Source organism: Patiria miniata, unplaced genomic scaffold, assembly GCF_015706575.1.
Source record: "Patiria miniata isolate m_02_andy unplaced genomic scaffold, ASM1570657v1 HiC_scaffold_7, whole genome shotgun sequence".
Classification (NCBI taxonomy): domain Eukaryota; kingdom Metazoa; phylum Echinodermata; class Asteroidea; order Valvatida; family Asterinidae; genus Patiria; species Patiria miniata.
The window spans coordinates 40,007,665-40,033,442 of NW_024037074.1; the positions used below are offsets into that span (position 1 = coordinate 40,007,665).

General features: G+C 39.9%; 1 long non-coding RNA gene across 1 annotated transcript in view; it reads right to left on the bottom strand.

Moving 5' to 3' along the window:
* LOC119746165 overlaps positions 1-25,778 on the bottom strand; it is a 49,949-nt gene that overhangs the window by 9,740 nt on the left and 14,431 nt on the right. Inside the window, exon 2 of the long non-coding RNA XR_005273698.1 lies at positions 9,621-9,730. This is a non-coding gene — a long non-coding RNA (uncharacterized LOC119746165). The remainder of the gene's footprint in view (positions 1-9,620; positions 9,731-25,778) is intronic.

Genomic DNA, 25,778 nt, shown 5'->3' on the forward strand with positions numbered 1-25,778 from the left:
TAACCCAAGTTAAGCCACTGCATCCAGGGGAAAGAGGAGGTTTAACTTGCCATCCCTCCTCCCCACCCTTCCACCCCCCCCCACCCCCAACTGTGACCGGATAAAAAAATCCTGGCTAACTTCCAAGAAAAAAAAATTGGACCACTTTTGTTTTGCAGAAAAAAATAATATCCATTTTACCTCCCCCAAGGAACCAAACACTTTATGACATTACTCTAAAGTCTTGCTGCGGAAACCACATGAAATCAAATTAAACTACAAATCCATCCTAAAAAAAAAAGATGATGAAAGAGTTTGTGACAAATGCTATAAATACAGCATAATCATGCCACGGTTGTACTTTGACCTACATGTATCATCAAGTTCAATGGCATCCATTTCTTTCCGTCACAAAATTTATATTTTCAATGAATCAATAATAATTGATCATCGCGGATGGCTCAGGACTATGTAGACTCCAGGGAGGCAGACTATTGGGAGGCAGCCGCCTGTACCCACATAAATCAAACTGTCACTATCTTCAAAGACCTCTTGCTTTGACATACAAGTAATTAGGGGCCATTCAGAATATTCAATGTTTTTAAAATTTTGATTTTTTTTCGAAATTGTTTTGACCCACCCACCCACCCCAAATTTCGTTTTTAAATGTTGAATTGCGATTTAATAATGTCCTATACACTGAAGAACAAAGTAACGCTTCAAATGAGCCAGATATTTTAGGTCAATGCTCTCCCAGCTCAGGAGTTTCCGATGGCTTTTCCAGGCTTCCAGTCATTCTGTCTGTAAACGGGGAAGAAGTTGCAAATTAAGAAATGCGCTGGGGCGTAGTTCAGGCAACTCAAAAGATCTAGCTTTTTGGGGGCTTTTTCTTTGCTTTTTCTATGAGAAGAGAGTTTTGATTTTCAATTGGTTACCTTGACCCACTCACCCACAATTTTGGAGAAAAAAAAATTGAAATTTAAACACTTGATCGAAAATTTTGAAAGGCCCCTAAGGCAACAATGGTCTATTTATCATGTGGCATTGGAAGAAAAATAGATGGTTGTGAAATGGCATGTACCTTGCCCTCAATACTAAATTTTGGGTCAAATTTCTGTGTCATGGAATGCAGTGTCGTATTTAGGGAGGGAGGTGCCATGCTGCCCCCCCCCCCTTCCAAGAGTTAAAAAAATATATAAATATGCCACAACAAAGAGAGCCACATATTGCCTGATGGTGTCCAATATCATCTGCTCTGAACAGCATCTCAAATAGTTAGACAGTGTCTAGTGCCCCTACCCCTTCCCCCAAACCCCCACCTTTTGGGATGACCGGGGAAAAACTCCAGGCAACCTTCCAGAACAGAGTCTGCTTTGCCCCTGGACCCTTACCCCATCCCAGGAAACATTCTTCTCTCTACAGGTATGCAAGTATTGCTGGTTAAAAGGATTATTTTCAGGTAACAGTAGCAGCAAAAGAGAACCAACAGACGTCAATGTCAAAGTCAAACTTCACTAAAACTCCAGCTGTTTCTTCACGAAAAAAGGAAAAATAACGCAGTCCTGTTACTAGTTCTTCCTTTTCCCTTTTTCTTGACAATGAATTAAACTTGTTCACATGGAGTCATTGCACTATTTGACCTGTTAATTAAGACTGACGAGTGATAGATGCATTATTGAGATCATCTGAAAAATGCCTCCTCCCATTAAGTCCATCACAACTGCACTTTGGCAAATGCCTCTGCTGCCAAGCATCAAATTCCCCCCAAAAGTGCAGGGAGTGAATAATAAGGAGCCTAGCACGTACCACGCACACATGCTTGGCCAGATGGTTTGTGGTAACATGAGAGGAGCTGCATGAGTACAGAAGCTAATTACAACCAAAAGGTTAAGCATTTGAAATCTTGCAAAAATGAGTCCACAGCGTCAAATTAACGTGACGCTATGTGGGTGCCGGCTGCAGTGTCCCGTGGAATATATATGAGGACGCCTACATTTACGGCACTTCGCGCCACCCAGTCTGCAAAACAAGTTTCGTCAAAGTTTCTCCAGTAATTTTTCTCTCTATTTTTAGTAGAATTCTCAGATGTGGTGTTTTGAGGCGGCGTTTTGACTTAAACTCAGTCAATGATTCACAGACTACCAAGTCTCACATGAATAGAAAAGTTTTTCATAATTAATGATGCCACCCTGGTCCCATTGGTGGTAGTGTTACTGCTTGACAACTGTGTATGTGTGTATGATATAGTAGTTTGTGAGAAATCTAAGACAGGTGTTGGTTTATGGAGTAGTGGCGCAGGGGGGCGCTCGGGGGAGGTTGAGCCCCCCCCCCCCCAAGAGATTTTCAACTTTTTTTTGTTTTTGGGTAATTTTTTTTTTACTCCCACGATTTATGGATGTATGTGGCTTATTTTCAAGTAGTATAATAGTGGTGTAAGTGGCGCATAGTCTGCCCCCCAAAAAAACCCTCCAATTTTTTTTTTCTGCGGCCAAAAAATTTGGGCAACATTTTTTTGACAAAAAATTTGAGCCCCCCCCCCCAACCAAATCCTGGGTGCACGCGCCACTGTTATGGAGCGCTCATGGCATTCTACTGCATGTGTACTTCATTGTTACAGTTTGGAGTGCTTCAATCACTATTGGGATTACTTGATCCTGGGAGAATTGAGGTTTCTGGAAAGATTATTCGCACAACTATCAGGGGTAGTAGCAATCTGCGAGCTTGATGGACAGTGGCCATAAAAAGGATACATTTTAAAACAAAAGACAGCAGCCTCAGAACTTTTAAACAAAATGGTTTCACCATTACAGATTTCTCTTCACAAGTTGCTGGGCTTGAAATTAAACAAAGGATTAAAAGGGATTCTCAGATCTGCATGAACATGTATGGCTAATTACCCAGAAATGGGTTCTGACATATACGTGGGGGATATTACATCTATACGCCACATGTGGTACACAGATGTAATGATGGTTTAATTTAGCATTAAGGCACTAACAGAACTGCCAGATGTTCTTTTGATATGCAATCAAAAGACTGAATTAGGCCTAGCCATCTTGTAAATACATAAATCATGCAGCCACACACGCACAGCACATAGTCTTCAATAGAGAACATGATTTGCCCTTCCACCTCTGATCTCCATGAACTTGCTTTTATACCTTAGTTGCAGAATATCTGTGAACAGATCCAACATTAAATCTGAATAACATGAGGTGAACATTCCATCATGTCTGCAGTCAATCATCATGTTGTGTAGTGCTCAGTGTAGGCACATGTGTACATGAACATGATGAATGTCAACTTCATGTACAATGCCACATGTGCTAATCCTTGACCTTTGACATACCACTATAACATATGCAAAAATACTTTGAACTATCCATGAACCATCACCACATCAAGCTGAAAATTTAGGGGAAACCAACTGTTTATAAAGAATTTGAATGGTCTTGCCACTCATCCCAAAAGTGGTGAGTAAAAAGGGTTCAACAATATCTCCAAACCAATTTTATTGTAGATACATTTCATAGAGATTCAGTCAGTCGTTTATCAAAACAGAAGTTTTGAAACACCAATTCCTAAGTGCCGCCTTGTGTCTGTTAATAAAAAAACATGTTTCCAGGCTACCAACTTTATTAGCAACCAACCCAATCTGCTCTCGAATTATTTTGGCCATCTGCTCATCATGGCGACCTGTCCAGTCATCTCCTTTAATATTGGCCATCATTGTGGCCTGCTGTCCACTATATAAGATGTGACCACCCCAATCCTTACAACAGCTGACACTTAAATCACGGACCGTTGAATCAGTCACCGTAAGATCTCATATATGAAACTACTAGAGTCTAATGAGTTACTGCTCACTGTGACTCAAGTCTAAGACTCAGTGAGTCACTGATGTGACTCGAGTTGAGGATGGCAATCGGAATCTATGTCAAAATATGCACGCAAAGTGAAAAGAGGAGACTAACTTCATTTTGTGTCTATTCATAAGATGAAATTTGCGTTGGGGTGATGTAAATCAATGGTTTTGCCCTTCACTGACGTATAAACACTGCAGTGTGGGTTCGAGTACCTCCCGAGTGATTTTTTTCTCACTTTCACTCAGGAGGCAACATCTCAATCTGTGTCAAAATATGCACCCAAAGTGAAAAGAGGAGACCCACTTATTTTCGAGTCTATTCATAAGATGAAATTTGCGTCGGGGTGATGTAAATCATTATTAGGCTTTGCCTTTCACCGACGTATAAACACTGTATACTCAGTGTGGGTTCGAGTCCCTCCCGAGTGATATTTTTCTCACTTTCACTCGGGAGGTAACACACTGAGTATACAGTGTTTATACGTCGGTGAAGGGCAAAACCTAATATTGATTAATTTTGTGTCATTGCACTGCATAGCTCTGGTAACAAAAACACAGTTACGTGTAGTTATGTGATGAGTTCCCTCTGTTGAGATCAACTTGGGAACATTGGTAAGTCGTCACATTTATAACTGATTGTCATATTAAAAGCTTTGCAGTGCACAAGTTCACAAAATGGCAAGTGTGATTTTTCAACGTTGTTTTCCACATTCTGACAGTTTGGTGAGGTGAATGTGCACGTTCTACATTGATGTGACACGGAACAATAATAAATACTGTCTGGCTGCATAGGCCCGTCGCCTGACCTTAGACTGGGAGGGGTCGTCAACCCCTGAAGTGGAACTTGTCTTCCAGCACATGAAAACCGTATCATACTTGGAAGGAAAACTGTAAAAAGGATAGAACATGGACTGATTAGGCCTTCTTATTTTTTGGTGAACATAATGCACGTCATACTGATTATAGTCTACATCATTAGTTCAAAGCCAAGATTGTGCTTGGATTGAAAATAGTAAGAACTCATTGGGGGGGGGGGCTGCTATAACATATTAGCAGGAAAGTTTATGGTACAGCTTGTGTTGATGTTGAATGTAACAGTCGTGCTGTGTCAAGTTTCACAAAGACTTGAATGCATAAATGGGTTTCACAAGAGGAATCACAAGTCATAGGCAGTAATCCATTACATATGAACCCAACTTAAAAGTGATTCGAGGATAAAAGTCCATAAAAGATATAGCAACTTTTGTGGTGTGGTGCAACTTTTAACTAAATGTAGGACTACTGAGACCCAACTTACTACCACAGACTTCCCTTGCTTTACGTTTCTTGGCACACCTCTAATTTATGTCAGCTACCAAAAAATCAGGTCATGCCGTCCGCCGTTACCTTATTTACAGCAGCGGTATGTCATTCATGTTCCCCTATAACATCTTTCAGTAATTCTCCTGGGGGAACCCAGGTGGGTCCAATGGTTGAATGTCCTGTTTTTTTGGAGCACTGCCTTACCTCAGATAGCTGACCCTTGTTCTCTGATTTGCACCTCATGAAGAAGAGGTTGGCAACAAGTACATTTATGAAAATGTGTGTTACCCCCGCCAAGGAGTTTATGTTTTCATCGGCATTGGTTAGTTTGTTGGTTGATTGGTCTGTCTGTTAACAAGATAGAAATTTTATGGATGGATTTGCATGAAATTTTTCTTAGGGGTGGTCCTTGGTACAAGTACAAATCAATTAGATTTTGGAAGTGATCCCGATCTGGGTCTGGATCCAGGATTTTTTAAAAGGATTATTCACCATTTATGCGAGTATTTCTTTGGGTGTACTGACAATATGGTGGAGAATTGTTTAGCTTTGGCGGAGATGGTGCTCTCTGAGTGCTTTCTAGTGTTGAATACTACATTACTTGAAGGAAAGATGATTTATAGTTCAAGCCATTGTGTCACATGAACTACACACTATTCCCTCTTTAAAAATCACACTGGCATTGAAAAAAGTATAAACAGCTGGGTGCTTTAAAAGAGCTTACGATAAGCCTTGAAACATGAATCAGTGTCTGAATAAATCAGTGCAAAATATGCAACCTGAAACACCAAACTCAACTTGACAAGGAGTCATTTGGAACATAAAAGGTGCCTATGGAGAACATCTGCCAAGCATCATTCTTAATTGACCTCGTTTAATAACAGGTGGGCATTGTAGAGGAGTCAATGTCATGCTGTATAAATTTGGCAATACATTAGCTGGTCGTGTTGCACAGAATTTCATGTTTTGGGGTTTCCCCTTGCCTTTCGATTGTTATTGAAGCAGCATGTGTTCAGAGCTTTCAGGAAACTGACTTTAATATTTTTGTTTAAGATACAAAGCTGAAATGGGTGAACAAAATAATAACAATTGCATCCCTCCAAAATTTGCAAATTAATAATGACACACTGAGCAAAACAAGACTCCTGTTCCAAATTGTGGTTATGTAGGCCTACATGTTGGGGACCAAGCACTTAAATATTGGATGTATAATGACCGGATTGGCCCCCTTACCCAAGGGAATAACTACTTCTTGGAAATTGTTTCATGAAAAAAACATGTCTCGTACCACAAACTTCTTGTTTCGTTGAATCCGAAATTTGTTTACAACTGTGTGGGTTTGGCAGTATAAAAAACAATGGATTTTGAAATATTTGATTGCGTAATGTTTTACCTCATCTGTTCTGTTGCCTTGTGGACTAATTTAAGCATGTCTAGACATTTCATATGCAGTGGGTCCAGGCCACCTGTCTTACTGGAACTTTGAAGTAGACGAAAGCAAGCTTCAGATTGGTGTACTTAGACACTTCTTAGTGAAAGCCACTCAGCTGTTGAGGCGGTTAATATTAGGTCAAGAACAGACTTTTTGGAACCAAACAAATTATGTCATCAATGTTGGCAAGGAGAGTTGTGTTATTAAAAGCAAACTTTGAGGGCAAGCTCAAAGGGCGTAGATGATGTTTCTTACACATGTGGAAAAATCTTCACCCCAGTACAACTTCTAGGCCAACTATTGTAAAATGTCATCTTTCCACACAATGAGATACACATGACCAGTCATGCGACCAACCCCAATAGACAATTCTAAACAGTGCACTATATTTGTCCAACAACTGCACAAAGTTCGGTGTAAAGCCTAGGGGCATAAATCATATAACCCCCCCCCCCCCCCCAAAAAAGATCATTAGTTTTCTGGTCAACATCACCAGTAACACAAAAATCTGACCCCCTTATGAAATCGTGCATGAACAAAAGAAGAAGAGCACCCTGTTTATACAAAAAGTTAGGTCTGTCATGAGCCAATGTGGCCCATCAGGCTGTCTTTATCTCTGGTTCCAGTGGCATGAATCGACTGAGAATATTTCTACTCGCCCTGGACAGGATGCTAGTCCATCGCAGGTTACTCCCCAGGTAATTAATACCATTACCTATTTATACTCCTGGGTGGAGAGAGGCAAGTGGTGATGAAGTGGCTTGCCCACGGACACAACATTTGGCCAGTGGCTGGATTTGAACCCCTGACCCTCTGATCATGAGTCACAAACCCTAACCACTCGGCCACACTCCCAAACAAGAGCACCCAAGCCTCTCTTCAAGTCATTTGAAAGTTAACACTGAAAACTGCCAGGAATGGATTTAAACCATGCCTACACCCCCACCCCACCACTGTGAATTCTGCTTTCAAATTCCTATCATCTCTAAAGTTTCGTAATATTCCAGTGATTCCCTCGCACATGGTTACGACAGAAAATCTGCACATGTTGGCAAGTTTGTATTAGTATCATTACCCATCGATACTGGTGCATGTACCAGTTCAACAAACCATCGATCTGGCACAGACGACCCTAAGGGGACAGGGAATTGCAACACTCAACACAGGAACATTCCAATTTCTTTTGTCTTTTCGATGATTGATCGATTGATTGATTGATGTTTTCGTTTGATTTAATTTGATTAGCCAAATTGTATGTTTCAGCTGGTCTTTACATGACAAACCATTTAAACATAACAATGGCAGGGGCCTGATAGCAATTTTTTTTTTGTAGTTCACCGAAACCTTGCATTTATATTGGGTAATCATTTTTGACTTCTAGGTCATGTTTTGAAGCATAGATTAATACCTATGATGGTTAGGGACCTCCTGTCAAGCCAAGAACACCACTTATTCAGGGGTGGTTCCAGACATCAGATTGGAAGGAAACAACCAGACTTTCAGCCAGTAGGCAAATATGTTACCTGGTCATGTATTAGCCCATTGGAAATTTGGAAAAGTGGAAGAAGTGATGGAAACATCATGACAACTTGGGAACTGACAAATATGCTAACAAGCCTAGACATCATCTGAAACTAGGAGGCACTGTTTTATCACTGAAACAATCTCCCTTTAGTATGGTTTGGTTTAGAGACTTTTAAGTTTAAGTAAAATCCATACAGGATAATTCCATAAATGGTACATGTAAATGCGAACAAAAATCAAAATTAAGATGAGTATAGTACATCAAAATGAACATTTGATTTGGTCAAGTGGGACTTTAAATATACAACATTTGCTTTTGCTGTAATTTTCAGGAATGGATGGATTCAGGGGTTAGTGTTGTATAGCAAATATGGTTACACTGACCTGTTTAAAGTTTTGTGTTCATAGATGCTGGAAAAAGCAGGAAAAAAATGTTATTCTTGTAGGTTCCCTGACCCTACTTCAGACAAAACGGAGCAACGTATAGACGTCAGGGAATTGTCAGGCCAGGGAACCAGACTAGCTGGCTTGCTACCATTCAAGTATGTGCAACCGATTGCAAACAAAATGTGGACTAACTAAATTTGGTAAATTGGGGGCAGTATTTGAAAAAAGTCAGTTTTTTTCCAAAGATGGTCGGCCGATCATCATTGGAAATTGATACAAAAATGCCACTTTTCTTGAACATGACAGCACACCAGGTGCCATGATTTTACAGGATGCTTGAGACTATTATCCCTCACAATCAAGTGTGGTGTTTCATAATTATTTGGTAGTTTTTGTTTTTTTCATTTTTCGCAAATATTGTATATTACATTACCTTTAAAGGGAATATACATCATTTGCTTTTGCTGTAATTTTCAGAAATGGATGGAATTGGGGGGTTGGAAATATATAGCAAATATAGTTACACTGACTTTTTTGAGGTTTTGGGTTCGAAAATGCTATAAAAACCAAGCAAAACAATCATTTTCCTGTAGTCTGGTTCCCTGACTCCATATAAGAAGAAACAGAGCAGTTTACATACATTGGGAAATTGTCAGGTCAGGGAACCAATAAAAGCCAGTTTTATCCAACGCTGGTCGGCCGACCAACGTTGGAAATTGATACAAAAATACCACTTTTCTTGAAAATGACAGTATACCAGGTGCCATGATTTTACAGGATGCTTTACACTGTCATTCACTAACAGTCCAGCAAGGTATTTCAAAATGATTTGGTAGTTTTATTTTTTGATGTTTGCAAATGTTGTATTTTTCCTTTAAATTAATGGGGCATTTCACCGCAATGGAAAATACAACCATCAGTCTGAAAAACAGACCGCCCGGCAATATTTCAGTCACTAAGAAGCACTAGACTGATTGATAATCACAGGACTCAGTCCAGCAGTTCAGCAGCTATTTCAAGCTCTGTTGCTGCAAAAGTTCTTCAAGTTTGTCCGTCTGGCCAATCCCAAACAGCGAAGGCAATAAGTCTCTGTCAAGGAAACAGGAGATGAGTCCAGCATGAGATACTCACCTCAGGTGCTTCTCACAAAAACATGTTTTCCGTGAGCCTGATGATGGAGAAAACTGCTCCTGCGGCGACTGATTAGGTCATTACACGTCCTGTCTGTCACACCCAAAAACCTGCCGAAAAAAAGAAAAAAAAATTCCGTATATTGCAACACATTCATTTTGACAAATGTCAAATCTACGAGACTACTACTGCTGAATCAAATATAGGCAGCACTTGCAGTCAAGTTGATCGGTATTCAGTACGCGGGTAGAAACCTGACTGACAGAACAATAATAGAGTTCAAAATAGCTTTCACAGTAAACATTTCGTGGAAAAACTGGGTCTTTTTTCAAAGTCTCGATTCCAGGTCCGCATACCTTTTTTACAAGGTATAGACAAACCCAATGATCCTTTTGCTGTCAAAGTCAAGGACAGAAAGGAAAAATACAACAACAAAATATAATTTTTGCACACGCACTTTTCAGTTATGGATATATACTTCACATGTCAGGGCACACTCTTAATCAACCGAACTGCCAGTGTGCAAAAGGCCCAAATATATTCATTTCCTTTTCATATAAACTGTTAGGCACATATATCCTTTGCACAGTAATTGAAATGGGGAAATGTTTGAATAATGGGTGAGTATATTTGATAATTACTTTTCATCTCCAGTTCAGAAGGCCTTTTCACTCTTTTCAAAATCTCCCATGTAAGGCCCATAAACCATTTTCACATTAGCCAAACATACAACAGCTTCTACAATTGCTCTACTGTGTTAAATTTTTACCCTGGGTGTGAGGCCAACCTATTCTACTAGAGTGAGTGGTTTTGAAGAAAAAACATCAAATAATCTTGGCATTTCCAGCTCCTGAAAAAATGTATCAGAAACCATGATGGGTGTTACCTAGTCAAACAAAACATTCTTGAAATAAGTACCTCATGCTAACTAAACAACCCATTGGAATTAGAGATATGGAAGCCATTTTGGACCCTGTGCGCATGTAGCAACCCCCCCCCCCCCCCAATACACAGACCCTACGATGTTGTTTAAATTCAGATGAAAATAAGTTGCGAAGATTTCACACTATAAGTTGCAAACTGGTGAGACCGAACCAGGTAACAGAGTACCTAACCGTTGATGTCAGGAACCGGTTCCAGATTATAGGATCGGGTACCCGTAACCAACTTTACAAATTACTTAGTAACTACTCAGACAGTGAACAAGAAAGGTTTTGAATGTCATTAGTGGGGAATGTTCCAAATGAGAACCGGTGTATATGGGAAAAATCAAACATTTTCACGTTTATGATGCTCTCGAAAGTTGCAGTTTACACTGTAAAGCTATGCTCACTGTACACACTTGTATCTTGCTGCATTAACGCAGCAATGTAGTATTTTTGTGCCGACCTTTGTGAACAATCTGAACAGCAACATTCAAGAATTGAATTTTGGGGTTTGGTTTCTTTATGCTAGGTTCACACATTCCCGATTTTTAAGCCAAATTGCCAAGAATAGCAATTCTTGAGTAGATCGGGGAAGTGGTTCTTGGCTGCCTCTGGATGATTCTGTTTGGTTCGGTGAAAGATCGTTAAAGATCGGGAAGCGCCCTGACTAATTTGAACATGTTCAAAATTGTAGTGTTATGTCCAAATCTGTATCTATGTCTGATGCGGGAACCACTTTCAATTCTCGGTTTATTCTTGTTGTATTAATTCGGGAACGTGTGAACCTAGCATCAACCGGTACCTGTGTTTTTTTTCAACGGGTTACCCGGTTCCCATACTACCCATAAATGCATGTAGTGTGACCTATTCTGTTCCTCCATACCGGTAGAGTCCCTATAATAAAGCAGGTTGATACAATTTGGACAAAACAAATTCAAAGATGCTCGATTAAATTCAAAGATGATTACGCTGGAATATTGAAAACTTTACAGAATCTGGACTCGAAATCAAGTCTTTAATTCCTCTTTATAGACAAATCCGGGCAGGTAATCAATTCTATCACGAAGGCCCCCTTCAATGGCGAAAGCATTGTGTTAGCTATTGTTCAGATCATCCGTCACAGTGCAGTTGCTTTGTACAATGAATTGGGTGCACAATGGCTCCTCCATTGAAGGGGGCCTTGTGAGTGTACATTTCACATGCCTGGATTCGTCTATAATGATAATGATATAATATTGGATGGCTGTGAGATGGATACAAGAATATATTGCATGAGCTATGGCAATATTGTCATAGCGAGTGCAATATATTCTTGTATCCACTGAAAAAAAGCCATCCAATATTATTATTATTTATATCAGGCTGACTTGATCCGCAAAAAATACAATTCAAGACACTGCCTTCATTACATCTTTTTCGTCAAACCATTTGAAGCTACTGTAATTGTTGACAACAGTGCGCGTATACCTGGCCTCCTTCGCGCTGCATGCGCACAGCGTGTTCTGTGTTCGACGCTACGCGCGCGCTACGCTCTGTTGAGTGGTGAACAACTGTGACTTTCTATGCTCTTGATCATGCGGGAACCAGTGAAAATGCCCAGATATAGTGACTGCAATAATAATATTACTGCAGTCAACCAGGTACCGTAATGTTGCAGTCATCCGGGTACTTATTTATTTTTAGCGCTGGAAGCTTGATATAAATAATAATGGCTATTATTATTAAGCAATAAATTAGGAATCCTCCATATATATGAAGTTAAGAACTTCAGGGTTACATGGGGGTCTAAAATCCGCTGGATCCATAAGGCTGCCATCTCTCATAATAAACGGTACTGTGCTTCACACTCAAAATCCTAATCTGTGGGGAATCCTACCTATGACACTTAGATTTAAACATAACCCTACTGAAAATACCACAGGTAATCAATTTTGGATGCCAACATTGGCGCAAAACATCAAAAACGATTGAAAGCCTCATAACATTCAAGAGAAAATAAATAACGCCTTCATATCATGACATAACTCTTGGGTCTGATAATGTGAGTGCAGACTAAACACGCCACATTCACGCATCAATTCTCAGATAATAAGCATATACGGTGATGGAAATATGGACGATACAGGGAGTTTCTGGGACGCTTCAGGCAACCACACTCAAGTTCAGCAGTTTACAGGTTGAGCAGATCATTGCGTAGTGACAGAAATATTTCATGAGGGGGGGGGGGGATGTTACCAAATGTTTCCCTAAAATTTTAATTGGCCAGCGAGAATGAAACAGCGAGAATGAAACAGCGAAAAAGTCAGGGATTGAGAAATGGCCTGCCTGAGACTGATGGTTGAAGTGACAAACATCCCCATACAGCGCACCAAGTGCAAACGATTATCCGCGACCAGGCGCCCCAGCCGGTTTTAAAGGTACTGTTTAATACCATATTCCCATTCATAAATACCTTATGGTCAAAAAGTAAAAACTAGTCAAATATTTTAAAGTTAACTCATGTTTTGTGAAACACCCCTCTAGCTATGTTTATGGTATGTGCCTCTCGTGAATAGTATGGAGATTGGCGTGCAGGTGACGCATACTGCGCGATGTGGCGCACTGAGAATGCAGCAGTGCCGGAGAATGAATTTAGGACTCTGTGAAATAGGGACTCATTAGCAGTATGAGGCATGTCTAATTGTGAATGGGTGAAGATTGTGAATGGGTGAAAGGGACAACATTTCATAGGAGTCCAACTTCATGTGACACCCAGAAAAGTGTTCAAAACCAGTTGTTTTATCAACCATTTACATCCACCCACGTGATGGGCTCTCGACCAATGGGAATGGTAAACTGTCTCAGGTATTTATGAATATAAATTCAGCTTCTTTTTTTTTAATATACCTTCTTCTTAGCATCAAAGTTCCTAATACTGTCTGGAGGCAGGCATTCAATATTGTATCATTAAAAAATTTCGAATTTCAACTAGTCTCATTTAGTAATTGTAATTCAAGGATGGCCTAAGATGAGGTGCCACCCAACAAGGATTCAATTGATTGATCACCCTTAGTAATTTAGTGCTTCATGGGCCGCTAGTGGCTCTTTGAAACAAACAGCCTGGGGAATGGGGAAGGGGAGGGGGAGGGGGAGGGGGAGGGCCACCCTCGGAAATAACAAGAAATGTGAGTCTCTGTCGCATCCTGGATCAACTGCCAAAACACGGATGATTGTATTAGCGTGGGCATGCAACATGAAATTAACATTGTGTAAAATAGCACTCAGGAGGCAATACGGTCGCTTCCAACCGGCGAGTTAGAACATTTGACTATTTCTGTTGATCCCATTTTCAAGTTCTACAAACTGACAACGGATGACAGGTGTAATAACATTCGGTTGACTGCCGAATAACATTCCATCAGCAGTCTCCTGTTCTTTTTGATTTTGCGCAAATAAGTCCCAACGGGACCCCTCATTAAACTGCTGCATGGGCAACATACATTTTGTAAATTGCCCTTGTCACATTCCGAAGTTACATTTATTTTTTACACATGAATCAAGAACACAGCAGCGCATTCTAGGAATTCCACTGAGCTTGAACAAGACTTTTACAACTGTAACACGGAGGACTTCCAATATTGAATTATGGTCACTGTGCATGTTACTCACGTTAGGATTTCCATACAAATTTTCTGCCACAAGCTAGAGACAATTTAAGTCAGTGTGCTTTCTTACTTAGACCAAAAAAAAAAGTCTCCGGTTTCTGGTATGCGCGCGCGTCGCCGTAGCCATGCGCGTCGGCAAAATGAAAAAGTTTTTTTTTCAATGAAAGATGATGTCTCAAAACCGCCAAACTCACTGGTTTTACGAATTCTGCTGCTGCGCAATTTCAACGTGTTTTTAGATGGGGTTATGATCGAGAATAAGCTTTATAATAAGTTTAGTCGGGCACCATTTGCAGTCATCAGCCGACATTTGAAGCAAATTTGAAGCAAAAAAGTCGGGTAAAAAAAAAAAAAAGCCGCGTCGCCGCACCACTTTTTGGACAAGCTCCATACCAGAAACTGGAGACTTTTTTTTTTGGGCCTTTTCTTATGGACTAGTGTAATAACAGCACATGGCATTTTTTGTGACAACTTAAGAACCTGAGTGGAGGGGTCACACTGTGTGGTCACATTGTGTGCACACACATAGTTTACCATTATGTCTGAGGACAAGGCATTGTCTTTCCCTTTTTTCCTATAATATAACACTCACCCCTTGACTTAGCATGCACTCTTGTTTTACTATACTCCCGAGGACAATTCTTTGTGTTTTCCTTTGTCCCTGTAATATAACACACTCCCATAGACTAAGCACATAAACCTATACTACAGAGGAACGTTTTGAACAAAAGACCCAACTCCTGAGGACTGAAAGGATCTGTTGTTCTCTCTTTGTGTGTCGGTCCTCGGGGGTATGTAGAACAAGTACACACAGACTTACATTTGAGGACCGTTTTCAACAAAAGATGTGCGTTTGAGGACAACAAAGAATCTGTTGTTCATTCTTTGTTTGTCTGTCCTCTGGATGTACATGTAAATGTACACGTATGTAATACATGTCTGTACTAGTTTACGTGCATATGGCGCAAAGTAAGCATGACTTACGGTATTGTCTTCTGAATGTGAGCATAAACCCATGGCATCTTCACATGAGCAGTACGTTGAAATTTTCCTCTCTGTTGTGTCCCCAAACTCTAACACGGTAACCAGTGAGGACTGGTACTTGTGCACGGAGTCCATTCATTTAACCTTTAGGGACTAAGTTATATTATAAATATTTACCCTAAATTAATATCTGGAGTCTGCGCTCTAAACTTGCAGCGGCTTCTTCTGGACTCCTGGTTGTTCGTCAAACTTCTTTTGGTTTGGTCGATGATAATTATTTACAGGCGTATATATACAAAAAAATAGTGTGTCCTTCCACGGGAACAGTCACTGTAAGGAGCAAACACTACCTAATGGTTCCTATTCCCGTATCCGGACACATATGGCATAAAAATGGCGACTGGAACTGTAGAGTAGACGACTATATAAAACACTGCTAAGTCTCTACACAGCGAAGGAGTGGGGTGAAAGCATGTGCTCCTGGTTTATATACCGACGCGTAGAATGGAATGTCCTGCCCTGCCCAGTCCAAAGAACTTAACACAATGGGCAATAGAACACAAAAATGCCTTGGCCACTAGGGCAGAACTCAGAACAAACAAGGACTTAACTGACTTTTTATTTCTTCGGCCAGGACTGCACATAATATATACAGCTGCTGTAGGAATTTCACTACAAACCTGCTTATTGAACACTTCTCACTGATTTGGGCAATGATGATAGAGGGCTATCATCAGTTACCTCAAATTAAGGCTATGTATATGTTGAGATGCTACATCATCTCCACTCTGATGTACCTATGCAGCAGAAACCTGGACTAGCGCTAAAAATGTGGTTCTACAGAAAAATCTCCTGCAGAGATAAAGTCACGAATGAAGAGGTTCTAGACATAGTAAACATGAAAATAACGCTAGTGAATGACATAAAACAAAGAAAGCTTCAATATTTTGGCCACATGATTCGAGCCAATAATCATCAGAGGCAGCTCATAGAGGGAAAGGTGGAAGGAAAGCGGAAGAGAGGACGCCCCAGACGCAAGTGGACAACAGGCATCTTGGAGTGGAGCGGCAAGACGTATGAGGGATGTGTGAGAGCAGTGCAGAACGGAAGAGGCTTTAGATCGCTGATTGCCCACCTGACTGACTGATAGAGGGCGCTTTTGGAGAATTTCCTGAGATCCAAGATGCAACATGTTAGTCCCTCTCAAAAAATATTTTTGGCTCATGTGACACTACTTCTCTAAATACGAAACCTACTGACATACATGTAATGTAGTAGATTTGGAAATCGGCTTTATAAACATGCTTGATAAAGTGGAAACATATACGTGTGGTATATTCAAAATTAAATCCATATGTAAAGGATTTTTATCTTGCATTGATCTTCTTGATAAACTATTTCTATTTAACATTCTTAGAAAAATTGGACGGCAAAGTTTACAAGAAGCTTGCATTTAGAAAATCAGGACATTTTAAATCTCATCCAGAGCTAACCAGTTCATGTCGGATGACGTGTGTACACGCAAATGTTTTGCGGTATTCGGAACTGGTGACGGATAAACACGTAACGAGCGAAACCGGAAATATCTGTCAGCGACCCGCTCGCAGCGAGTAAGGCTGGAAATATCAGGGTGTGCTACCCGCAGATGACGGCCTGAACCTGTATGGCATTGAGGTTCGTGAAAAAAAAAAAACGCACCTGGGTCCGGTCAATATCAAAATAATACCGGCACGAAGTGGTTAGAATTGGCAATGAGAGAAATTTAACTTTGTCCCTAACTCCTATCTGAAGTTAAATTAGTCCTTTTCCTGTATTTACACTATGTGCAATGCTTCATTGCATTGACAACAAATGTTATTGCAACCAACAAGAGACCTTCAAAATTGTCACAGCTCAGTTTTAAATGGCATTGGTAGAAAATTAAAATAAACCAAAGAGAAAAGCTGGTGAGGTTTGCGGTAACACCATGTGGAATAAACTCCAAGTGTGGTTTTGAAAAGAACCTGTTGGTTGTGAAACTCCACGTTCAGATCAGTATGCCCTGATTGTCTTCAGGAGAAAGCTCTGATCTCTGATCGAATGCTCTGATCGTCTCTTCAAAGAGAACAACCGAAAGGTCGGTCAGTCATCAGTGGAGACAGCATTGGTTCTTTGGGCTGATTTTCTGTGCCCATGTTGTACAGGAAAAAGTGCCACATGTGTTCATAGTTGTTATTACAAGGACTTTGATAATTTAGGCTTTTCATTTCAGGAATGACATCCACAAATTCCCGCAACGAATTGGCGGGTTTAATTTGGTAACATTTAATGAAGACTACAAAGTGCTTCCTTGATCCTTTTAAGTTCTGTGAATTCCTTCACATGCTTCTTAAATCAGATTGGACCAGTTCAGAGATCAGCAAAACAAATTCATTAAGTCAAAACCCCTCACCGGGTACAGGTACAGCTTCTTAGAATACCTGTAATCATGGTTGGCTCCCCAAGGCTGCTAGCAACCTTGGACAATTGCTTCAGGCTTCCTTAAAATGAAAAAAAAAATGATGATGATGAATTTACTGCTTAAGGGCTCCTACACCCAAACCCCCAGGGAGCCAATTCAACCTATACATAGGGTGGGGGAAAGGAACATCCTGCACATATCTGGGAAATGTTATAATAAAAAAAAACAATGTCATATTTTTGGGGGAAGGAACTGCCTGTTGGTGACTGGTACGAAGTTTGTGGGCACGGACTCACACATAGTTTTGGGGAAAATCAAATTGAATACTGTAAACAGGTCTCCACAGAACATCTGCCAAAGATTTGCAATCATAGTTTGTAGAAGATTTCCAGAAGGTACCTGATTTAACTTTTGGACCACATGTCTCATCGCTTTTTGGGTTCAAAAGTCAAAGTCAACAATGCATCCATTTATGATATGAAGGATGGGTCATTCCCTATGGAAAACTCACTCGACCCACCCCCCCCCCCAAAAAAAACCCCAACTTCTTGCAAATTATCCAAAGAGCACTATATAGCTTCTTTCCTTGTATTTGTTGGTGTCTTCAATATTGTTCATTTTTTCTTTTAACTGGCAAAGATAAAAGAACACATTTTGACTTAGTGTTAGCAATGTATAGTATTAGAAGAGTTTCAGTTTTGTAGCGAGAAAACTTTCATGGGAGGGGGGTCTGTATAGATGAAAAAGATTTTAGAAGAAATTTCTATTATTTTCTTAACATTCTGGTGATAATCTACAAATGCATAGTTTACATAGTTCAACTTCAATGAATGTTGGGTTTGCAAATGATCAAAAATTATAAAGAACAATTTAAAATCAGACAGGAATAATAGCAAAAATGTTTAGTTAACCATCCTGCCACGATCTGCTTTTATCAATTTAATGCATGCTTGACAAAGTGTCTTTTTATATATATATAATTATGTGAGGATCCACTGCCCTAGCCTTTTGATGAGGATATTTCTTGTTTGATGTCATATCAGGAATTTTCCTAACAACACAATGGTAAAAGATAATGGGATTTCTTTTCAATGATTTGAAAAATGTGCTCCACCATGATCCTTTATTTCAACATAGCAAAACTGTATTAGCTTCAATGCTGTGTGACTAGTAACATTTACTGGTAGGGCAGTCCTGTAATAAATAATAATAATAATAATAATAATAATAATAATATTCTTATATAGCGCCAAATCCTTCAAAATGACGTTCAAGGCGCTTAACAATCATTAACAAAAACAAAAAACAAAAACTTAATTACAAATATGAAAAACCTTTAAAAAATACATATTGTTACACTTAATTTTTAATAATAAAATAATAAAAATACAAGCACATTAGCATTAAAACCTAAGAACAAAACTAATCAAGCAAAAGATACATGTTAAGGGAGAAAAAATGGCATATGAAGGACCTATAGACATGTAGTCAAGACTACATGACTGTTGAGTCGCGACTTTTTGCCATGGCTAATTCTCAAGAAATACATGTACCTACAGTGCATTTTTCACGAATGTTACTAGACTTCCATTTCATAGTTTGCATGTTGAGTGTATAAAATACACTGATAACTAACAAAACCTAAAGAATGAGGGTTTGCGGTTTTACACCATGTGAATGATATCTCTTAGTCAGTTGTGTGGCTCTGAGACTGAGAGGAACCAGTTGTTCTAACTCGAACATTTCGAACAGTGTGCTCTGCAACAAAACCTAACTTTATGTTGTCGCAACCCTCATATTAGTGTACAATGCATGTAACAATGTACACGTACACTTTGACAACGGTGTCGGCACTGTCGATCTGCAAGTGAAAACATATAGTTTGCGACATGCCTCTCGAAAAGTTGGGGCATGGCAGAAATTGGCTCAACGGAGTCTCAGCACAAGACTAGTCATGGCCCAACAACTTGTCCCTCATCAGGCGTGACAAATCACAGTAGCACGACTAGTAGCAGTGCCAAGATTATTGGACTATCTATAAGGGGGTCGCGACTATGAATAGTGGTCACCATGGCGACTAGTCAACTAGTCGCACAGCAGGATTAGCTCGTGCAGGGTACCGGTATGTCAAAATGAGAACATGATTTGACACAAATTAAAGGAAATTCTGAAGGCTTCTGACTTGGCTCGTATTCCGGGATTTATTTTCTTATGTCAGAGCAAATTTTCCTGGAAATGTTTCATAAACAAATTCCCCTTGGCATTATCTGCAAAACACATAGCTAGCAGAAACAGTTGCCATTTACTTCATGTATACTGTAAGGAGCACCGTCAAAACAATCTGGCATTTAGACTCCAGAATATAACCCTGGACATCATTGCTAATTGTGCTGGTTCAAGTCATTTTTAGAGGTGTGCATTTACACGTATTGTACGGGAACCGGGTCCCATATTGAAGTAAAATCACGGGTACCCGGGTACACGTAATAGGAAACCAATCCCAAAATTTAAATCCCGGAAGTTGTCCGAAGGGCTGTATAGCTTTACGGTCTAAACTGCAACTTTTGCAACTTAAAATGTACATAAACGTGAAATCTGTTTGGTTATCCTTATAGCCTGGTTTTCATTTTGAAATTCCCCACCTATAACATTCAAAACCTTCGTTTTCCACTGTCTCAAAAGTTACTAAGTAATTTGTAAAGTGAATTATGCCATGGTACCTGATCCCATAATCCGGAACCGGTTCCTGACATCAGCTGTCAGGTACATGTACTCTTGTGCCCGGTTCTGATAAACACCCCTAGTCATTTTGAACCAGCTGTTTTGATTTGTTACTGAGAGGGACTTACATCTTGACTAATTTATGACTTGTCTTTTTGCACCTCCATTTCATTCCATATTTGTGTTGATATTATTCATCCCCACATTAACCACAACAGGAACAACAAGTACCCAGTGGTGCAACCCATGGCGGCCGGGTAGCAGCGAGGCCGGGTAACGTGTGAAGACGGTTATACGGCACCGTCTGTGCAACCGGGCTGTACCGGTACCTCGTGATGAGTACAGAAAACGTCACGCTGATGCCAAGAAAGCGATTCCCTTTCAGCACTCTACAGGGCGAGTGAAAAAAAGCGGAACCCAAACCCAAAAAAATATATAGCACCAAAAATAATAGTGAATGGAAAGCCAATTTAATAAGCTACTTTTAGAGGAAAAAAAATACTGAAATTGCTCAATCTGTTCAGAGTATATCACCATTTAAACACAATGACCCTAAAACCTGTCTCGTCCAAAAAATGTGATTTCAAGAATCATCATCACAATTGTCTTCAAACATCACCAGCGATAAAACCTCAGTTTAAAAGTTAAAAATATTCAACAAAGTCCCTTTGAAGGCCCATCTTTGAAAAAGTGAATTTTAAAAAAATCATATTGTTGGCCTAACTAGGGTTGCTAATAAAGATATTGTGAACTACAGTTGTTGAAACAAGTATTCTGTGCCATTTTCTTTCTTGTTCCAAACAGTCAAAACACACAATAAATTGCTTTTTTGGGGGGGACGAGACAGGTTTTATGGTCATTGCGTTTAAATGGTGATATTCTTTGAACGGATTGAGCAATTTCATTATTTTTTTCATCTAAAAGTAGCTTATGAAATTGGCTTTCAAGTCATTATTATTTTTGGTGCTACATATTTTGTTAAATATGAAATATATTTTTTTGGGCATGGGTTCTGCTTTTTTTACTCACCCTGTAGTGCATAAACTATACAACAGCATCACGATAATGGATTGAACATGCAACATGAATGGATCATGCATGCAAATAGGAAGTACAGCCTGTCAAAAAAAAAAAAAATTGGTACAATCAGAAAAAAAATTGGTTAAATATGAAATTTCAAAATAAGTCATTCTTACTTGGCATAATATTAAAGAACAAAGACTGGTCTTTCCAATAGTGTTTGTTTGATCGTATTTGCTTTTGTCAATTCAGAGATATAATCAATTTAGTGCGATACACCAAAATCGATTTTGTGCCACTTTTATGCATGGGCAGAGTTGTTTCGAGTACTGTGCCATGCTGTCTTGAAGCTCACAAAAGATTGCAACTTGGCAAAAGAAACAAACTCGATTTTTGTGTTCCGCAGTAAACTGGAGTTATCTCTGGATTGACAAAAGCAAATGAGATGAAACAAAAAGTATTGGAAAGCCTGGTCTTTTTTCTTTAATGTGATGCTCAAAACGACTTACTTATGTTGAGATTTAATATTGAAAAAAAAAATTGTTTTCGATTGTACCATTTTTTTTTAGACAGGCTGTACAGCATTAAAATTGGAACGCAAACTGCCAAATATTACACATCATCACATATTGGTTGAATATCCACATTCCATGATTCCTTATAAAGTAAAAAAAATCCATTACTTCTCCATGGCTTTCAACAATAACTTTAAATTCCAGGGTTTTTCCAAGATTTTTTCAAGGACTGTGGGAACCCTGTAATATTTACATACAAATCCTACACCCCGGAATGCAAATAACACTCTACAGGCAACATGCAACTTCAATTTGAAAGTCCAGTGAATCTTAAAGGAAAAAACAGCATATTTTTTATCTAAAAAGATGAAAGAACAATATGAGAGGAGACAGACTAATTTTATGCTTCCTCTCCGGTGAACTTCTCAAGAGTCTGTCTTTTACAACAATAGCGTACGAAGAAGCAAATATTTCCTACTCAGATGGATCAACTGACCGCAGCTTGACAGTGTGCATGCATCGCTGTGCACAAACTGTAATTGTTACATCGTGTGCCTGGATACTGTAATTTCATTGGTCTATAGCATGGCCTCGTGTCTGGACAGTAAAAATGCATGTCACACACTTAAGGGTGATATCGCACTGCGTTCATCGCACACTCTTGTGAAACCTGATGTCGCGCTCATTTTGCACAATGAGAACTGCAATGTCATATGGTCAGTCTCATGTCCGGCAGGACATCGAAACGGGGTCTACCCAATGTTCCCCAATACCTATGTTCCCCAATACCAATGTTCCCCGAAATCCTAAGGATTAGGGTTAGGATTAGGGATAGGATTAGGGTTAGGGTTAGATGGTAAGGATTTCAGGGAACATCGGTATTGGGGAACATAGGTATGCACCCCATCAAAACCTTCAGTTATCAAATGTAATTACATCGCAGTGATTTAATTTATGTCCCACACAGTAAGTTACAGCCATATTTTTGAGTTATTGGCACGTTATAACCAAACAATTGTTGACTGGTGTAATGTGGGATATGCCGTTTTTAGCCCCCTCGGGCGCATTCGCCTCCCGTGCTATGCACCCTCAGGGGTTAAAAACGTCAAATCCCACATCACAGCAGTCAACAATTGTTAAATTGCACTTTGCGAGTGACAGAGAGAGCAGAGTTTTGGCAGACTGTGATCATTTTGCACCTTTTGTGCGTGTAGGCCGGGCCTATAGCACAAAGTATGCACAAATCATTTTTGTCTGAACACGCCCAAATTGTTTACTCTTCGTGTTCAGCTGCCTATAATTACAGGCATGCAACTGGGAAGTTACAAACCAAAAACAGGAAATTTCAAGCTTTACAAGTCTTTAAACTGTATTTTGTTGTTGTTTTTTCCCCTAATTTTGAAAGGCATAGGCCTAAATGTAAAGTGAAAAACAAGGAAATCAGCTGATTCGATGAAAAGTTGCATGTTTGATAATTATCTCTCTTTTTGCCACCCTCAAGATACATGCATGTGAACTTCCAGTTTATCAATACTAGTTTTTTTATAGGGGGTGGGGGGAGGGGTCAGAAAGGCACAGGCATGGAAGGCCTGTAATGGAATGGTCAAAATCTGGAAGAGTAAATTGCCGTGAGACCTAAAGATCAAGCTGTTTACTGTCACCATGGAACCAGTTCTAACATATGGTGCAGTAACTTGGACACTAACATCAGAGATGAAAAAGGCCCTAGATGGTTGCTACACCAGCCTACTAGGGAAAGCACTCAATGTTCCATGGCAAGCACATACCACCAATAAGAACTTGTATGGAAAACTAGAGCTAATTTCTGAGAGGCTGAGAACAAGAAGGCTGAGATTTGCAGGACACTGTGCAAGGAGAAAGGATGAAGCTGCCTTCAAGGTTCTACATGGAAAGAGATCAAGAGGACAGCCACCTAAGGACTACATCAAACTCCTAGCAGAGGATACCGGTTTAAGTGGGCAAGACGTCAAGACCTGTATGATGGATAGAGTGGTTTGGAGAGCTATCACTGGAGTCCGACCTTCAGAGTCAACATGATGATGAAGATGATGATTGGGGTTGGGGGAGCTGAGAGGGGTGGGTGGGGGGAACCAACGGCGGAAAGACGATAGAGTAACATTTCAGCACATCATTACAACATTCTTATTATTAGACTTGATTTCAGTTTTGATTCAGTTATCATAACATTTGATTCAGTTTTGGTGACACAGTACTATGATGTTCATGATGTTGCTTAATGTACCGGAGTACATTCTAATATGTGTTTGACTTTTGTGTGTAATAAAAAAAAGTACCACACTTTTGTGCTTAACAAAAATATTCAACAATTCGAAATTGTCAACCCCATAACCTCCAGCTTACTAGTGTCAAAGTCAGCTTTGAATCTAACACAGAAGAAGGGGATTTTTGATGGAATTTTATGTCAGGAAACTCAGGATCATAATGTGGGTTTATGCCCTTCCATCGCCATCATTTTTATAAGCAAAAACGTGTCTAGGTAAAGGTAACAGTGCTAGTGTAAGTCGAATGGTTAGAGTGTTCGACGCATGTGCCGTGGTGCGTGGGTTCGAACCCTGACAGGGAACAAGGTGCTCGTGTTCTTGGGCAAGACACTTTACTACAATAGCCCCTTTCCACCCAGGAGTATAAATAGGTACCTGTGAAGGTTGAGACCTGATCTCAAGCTGCTGCCAAAAATGTCTTATGACCTAAAGAACAGTGGCAACAATTGTGAAACACTTTGAGACCTGTGGTATAAAGCACCATATTTTAGGGTTGAGACTGGGAGACAATGGAAAATCCACGAAACCATCAGCAGAGGGTGAGAGTTGCTGATGGGCCCCAAAGCAACGTAGGGTCTATGGTATACGCTTGTTTATGTATGTTTTTACTGATAAACTGCCAATTAGATGTTCTTAACAATGCTTTTGCCACAAGGACAGCATGCAGTAGTTTTACGCTTCTTGGCTGGTGACTGCTCTATGTTCCGACACCCCTATGTTCCAACAACCTAGATTGTGTTACTCCCGGTTAGGGTTAGGGTTAGGGTTAGGGTTAGGGTTAGGGTTAGGGTTAGGAATAGGAATATGTGCAGTCGGAACATAGGGGTGTCGGAACATAGAGGTGTAACCTCTTGGCTAGCTCAGGTACGGTGTGTGCTGCTGCAAGGGACAAGGGTGATGAATAATACCTCACTTCAGTGTTCATGTTCTTAATCTAAATTTCTGTTACAGGTGTACCCAACCATTAGGGCTGTGGGAACGAGATTCTAAAAAATAACCTGTAACTGCATTGCCCTACAGGACTGAAATTAAGAAAGTAGGTCGCAAGTTGGAGGTTACATGTGCCTACGAGCATCTGTCTGAATGCCTCGCTTCACACATTCTAGATTTATCTATTTCAGACAGCTCGACCAGGTACATGTATCTCTGCTCAAATGGTTGACACGAAGGAAGGATGTGGATAGTAATGGGTACAGTGATCAGTCTCCAGGGTCTGCTCCACAGACAACAACACAGGAAAGGAGGCTCTCTAAGGAGCAGACCCCTCCTAACAAACCTGCAAACGGAGGTGATTTTTGCTAGCAAACAAATCTCTCTCACCTAATGGGGAAGGAAGGTGAGTAAATCAATCGTGAGATACACAATCATTATTTGAAGTTGAACTTGATTCCACTGATTTAACTGATTTAACAGTTTACCCTAACAGTTTTCCCTTGTAGTAAGTGTACTTGAAATAATAAACTTATGAAAGGGTCTATTTAGAGAGTTGCGCCACATTTCATGGACAAATCTCTTTTTTTCCCCCCACCTGCCTTGATTGGCAACCATAGCCTTTTACTCTGTGACAAATGACACCACATAAACCACAATTGAAAAGTGGTGCAA